General features: G+C 40.9%; 1 pseudogene; it reads right to left on the bottom strand.

The window, feature by feature from the left end:
• Positions 1 to 1,062: 1,062 nt before the first annotated feature.
• LOC110332617 lies at positions 1,063 to 1,959 on the bottom strand (annotated as a pseudogene).
• Positions 1,960 to 5,252: the final 3,293 nt, after the last annotated feature.

The raw sequence follows: 5,252 nt of genomic DNA, 5'->3' as shown, positions 1-5,252 counted from the left end.
CTATCATTTCTAGGTTATTGGGCATTATAAGCGATCAAGACGTGATCTAAAGTATAGGACAGGCATGGAGAAGATACAGATAGCATGTGGTGTTAGAAACTGATATCTCAGGGTCTCCTGGAACTACCTCTCCACAGATACTATAGTAAGTTGTAGTTCATTTACATTCTAGCATCTACGGGTCCATAATAAATCAATAAACAAATACATGGAGGAGAAAACAGAACTCATGCTTATAGCACAGTGCCCAAACCACTGGCACTCTTGCAAAATGATGGAAAAATCATTACTCTGCAACAATTGTCAAAACAATTGGCCTTAACAAGGCTCATCAACAGAGGCCAAACATTAGAAAAAGGTTGGAGAGAAGCTGTGTGGGAGAACTGAGTCAGAACAGTCTGACTAGCAGCCTACAATAGATCATGCATGTGCAGTGCAGCAGGAAATCTGTATTTACTAACCCTGGAACCTGCCTGACACCCAGATATGAACAAAGTCAGAGCATGTGACCAGGGCAGCTAATTAGCTGGTGCCAGCTGCACAGGATGAGCAGTTACAGACCCAAAGTTTCTTGTGTTTCTTGTCTTTCTTTTTCTCTTTCTTCTCTTTCTCTTTTTCTCTTTCTCTTTCTCTCTTTCTCTTTCTCCTCTTTCTCTTTCTCTTTCTTTCTCTTTCTCTCTTCTTCTTTCTTTCTTTCTTTCTTTTTCATATGGGTTACTGTAATTTATAAGATCTTCTAAATGTTAGTAGACTTTTGAATTACAATGGCAACAGCAAGCCGTTCAAAGATGTTCTAGAATCACGTCATCACTGACAAAGATGACGACAAAGGTTGGCAAGAAGTCAATAAATTATCACTAAATGTGTGTAGCTTACAGGGTTATAGGCTTCTTTTCTTCCTTTTTTTTTTTTTTTCCTCAGTGGAATTACAGGTATATGCCATTATGCGTGGATCAACCATCAGACACTTCGGAGTGGTGCTGGCTTGCATGCACAGGAATCCTGACAGGATGACACCACCCACACATCAACTGGGAGCATAATTGTAACCCTCCTGTGATCTTGAAGGCTTGGCTACAATTTAGAAGCTTTTGTCTTTCTTCTAGCCACTAGATTTTTCAGGAAAAATTCACCTGCTTTATATGAAGATTGCACCAAAGGGCCACTTGCCATATAGTGAAATCCAAGTTCATGCCCTACTTTTTCCCAGTATTTGAACTTCTTAGGAGTAACATATTCTTCAATCTTAAGGTGGCAGTTTGTTGGCTGCATATACTGCCCTAGAGTTAAACCGTCTACATCGGCTTCATAAAGAGCTTTTAGTGTGTCATAGACTTGCTCGCCTGTCTCACTAAGGCCCAGCATTATCGATGTTTTGGAGACAACACCAGGCTGGACCTCCTTGGCATGTTTCAATACACAAAGAGACGGGTCAAACTTGGCCAGGGGATCATGAACTTTCCTCTGTAATTCTGGAACAGTCTCCACATTATGTGCATACACATCTAATCCAGACAGGGCTACCTTTTCCACTGCTCTCAGATCTCCTCGGAAGTCCGGGGTGAGGCTTTCCATGAGGATTTTTGGATTCCTTTCCTTCAAGCATAACATGGTCTTGGCGATGTGCTCAGCTCGACTGTCGACCACATCATCTCGATCCACCGACATCAGGACAACAAAATCCAGACCCCACTCTGCAATTGCTTTGGTCGTATTGTCAGGCTCATGGTCATCCAATGGAGGGGGATTTCTTTCGGTCTTAACAGAACAAAATCTGCAGCCTCTTGTGCATATGTCCCCCATCAACATGATTGTGGCTGTGGCTGTGGCATATTCCCTACCTCCCCAATACTCTCCAATGTTGGGACACCAGGCTTCCTCACACACTGTGTGGAGATTTAAATTCCACAACGTATTTTTCAGTTTATTGTAATTTTTACCCATGGCTATATTTAACCACAGAGGTAGTCTTAACCACAGAAGTAGTCTTACGCTTTCTCCTTTCTGGTGCTTTAAGTTTCCTTTATATTCATCCCATGTACTCTTGTCTGCAAGATCACCAGATACGAAATCTTGAAGGTCTGGTCCATTATGCAAAAATTCCTTTTTCTTCTCTGGCAAAGAACTTAATGCTAACTGTGCACGCATATCTTCCAAATATCTGGATGTCTGTGTGTCAGGATGAGGACCTTTCTCAGCAATCAGACTGTCGACATTCCCGAAAATGGTGAGTAGGAGGCTTCCCGCCAGCCTCTGCCTCTCACCTTCTCTTCTAGTGGAAATCACTCTGAAGGGGTGGCAGTATCAAGTAAAATTTTGAATACATACCTCATGATCAAGATATCCCACATTTAGTCAGTTACAGATGCCCAAGGAGCGTGTACCAGAGTGGTCACTGAAACATTCTTGGAATAGGAATAAGTTGAAAACAGTGGCAACATCTGTCAGTATGGCCATAGGTATATAGTCGTTCTGCTAAATGCTCAGAAGAGTAATAGTTAAAATGGATAGGTAGAAAAAAAACAGAGACAAAACTGCAATGCACACACTAGCAGGTGGACGTGTTCTGCAATACTGTTCTCTACTAAAGAAAACTAGAGTGCCTTAAAGGAATGGCTGACTTCAGGGCTGGGAGAGGAAAGTATGAGATAAGCCAGGAACATGTTGTGATGCCAGAAATAAAGAAAGACTCAAAAACCTATGGGAATGTCACAGGGACAGGGAAAGGAGCTCCTCTTGGCCAAATATAGGCCAAACATAATACATATAAGGAACATGGGTGAAGGGTATAAAGGCACTCCTCACTACAACAACAAATGAGCTGCACAGGAGAGCAAGGACAGACCACAGAAGCAACAGAGCTCCTGGGACAAGGTCCTATGGGCCTCAGCCAGGAGGTGGAGCTGATCCTCAGTCCTCTGTGCACTTCCCTGCCAGAGGAGAGCTTGCCCCCAGGGAGTCCTCTAACCCCCTGGATTCAGGTGAGATCACCATTTTCTCTCCAGGGTCTCTCTAAGGCAGGTCTGTGCAGGAGAACACAGACAAGAGAGCCTCTATTACAGGGTCCTATGGGCCTCCATCTGCAGCCAGAAGTGGGGCTGCTCCACAGCCCTCTGTGCACTGGTCTTGCCAGGAGAGAGCTGGTCTCCCAGGAGTGCTGACACAGGCTTACAGACTCACAAGAGGAACAAGCTCCAGCCAGAGACAGCTAGAACATCTAACACCAGAGATTACCAGATGGTGAAAAGCAAACTTAAGAATCTTACCAACAGAAACCAAGACTACTTGGCATCATCAAAACCCAGTTCTCCCACCAGAGTGAGTCCTGGATACCCCAACACACCAAAAAAGCAAGACTTGGATTTAAAATCATATCTCATGATGCTGGTAGAGGATTTTGAAAAGGACATTGATAACTCCCTTAAAGAAATACAGGAGAACACATCTAAACAGGTAGAAGTCATTAAAGAGGAAACGCAAAAATCCCGTAAAGAATTACAGGAAAACACAACCAAACAGGTGATCAAATTGAACAAAACCATCCAGGATCTAAAAATGGAAGTAGAAATAATAAAGAAATCACAAAGGAAGACAGGTCTGGAGATAGAAATCCTAGGAAAGAAATCAGGAGCCATAGATGCAAGCATCACCAACAGAATACAAGAGATGGAAAAGAGAATCTCAGGTGGAGAAGATTCTATAGAAAACATGGACACAACAATCAAAGAAAATGCAAAATGGAAAAAGATCCTAACTCAAAACATTTAAGAAATCCAGGACACAATGAAAAGAACAAACCTAAGGATAATAGGAATAGATGAGCATGAAGATTATCAACTTAAAGGGCCAGTAAATATCTTCACAAAATTATAGAAGAAAACTTCCCTAACCTAAAGAAAGAGATGCACATGAATGTACAAGAAGCCTACGGAACTCCAAATAGACTGGACCAGGAAAGAAATTCCTCCAGAAACATAATAATCAAAACACCAAATGCACTAAATAAAGATAGAATATTAAAAGTAGTAAGGGAAAAAGGTCAAGTAACATAATAAGGCAGACCTATTAGAATTACACCAGACTTCTCACCAGAGACTATGAAAGACAGAAGGTCCTGGACAGATGTTATACAGACCCTAAGAGAATACAAATGCCAGCCCAGTCTACTATACCCAACAAAATACTCATTTGCCACAGATGGAGAAACCAAGGTATGCCATGACAAAACCAAATTCACACAATATCTTTCTGAGAATCCAGTCCTTCAAAGGACAATAAAGGGAAAACTCTAACACAAGGAGAGAAACTATGGCCTAGAAAAAGCTATAAAGTAATCCTTCAACAAACCTAAAAGAAGATAGCCACAAGAACAGAATCCCAACAAAAATAACAAGAAGCAACAATCACTCTCCCTTATTATCTCTTAAATGGACTCAATTCTCCAATAAAAAGACACAGACTAACAGACTGGCTATGTAAATAGGACCCATCATTTTGCTGCATATAGGAAACCCACCTTACTGACAAAGACAGACACTACCTCAGAGTAAAAGGCTGAAAAACGATTTTCCAGGCAAATGGTCCCAAGAAACAAGCTAGAGTAGCCATTCTAATATTGAATAAAATCGACTTTCAACCTAAAGTTAACAAAAAAGACAAGGAGGGGCACTTCATACTCATCAAAGGTAAAATCTACCAAGATAAACTCTCAATTCTGAACATCTATGCTCCGAATGCAACCACATCCACATTCAATAAAGAAAGTTTAGTAAGTTCAAAGCACCCATTGCACCTCATACAATAATAGTGGGAGACTTCAACACTCCACTCTCATCAATGGACAGCTCCTGAAAAAACAAACTAAACAGAGACACAGTGAAACTAACAGAAGTTATGAAAAAAAAGTGGATTTAACAGATATCTATAGAACATTGTATCCTAAAACAAAAGGATATACCTTCAGCATCTCGTGGTACCTTCTCCAAAACTGACAATATAACTAGTCTCAAAACAGGCCTCAACAGTTACAAAACATTGAAATAATCCCATGCATCCTATTACATCACCATGGACTAAGGCTGATCTTCAATAAAAACATAAATAATAGAAAGCCCACATACATGTGGAAGCTGAAAAACACTCTACGCAAAGAAGAAATAAAAAAAGAAATTAAAGACATTTTAGAGTTTAATGAAATGAAGCCACATCATACCCAAACTTATGGGACACAATGAAAGAAGTCCTAAGAGGAA

This window comes from Mus pahari, chromosome 14 (genome assembly GCF_900095145.1).
Source record: "Mus pahari chromosome 14, PAHARI_EIJ_v1.1, whole genome shotgun sequence".
NCBI lineage: Eukaryota > Metazoa > Chordata > Mammalia > Rodentia > Muridae > Mus > Mus pahari.
The sequence above is the reverse complement of the archived record's forward strand: the minus strand, read 5'-3'. Positions and strand labels throughout refer to the sequence as shown.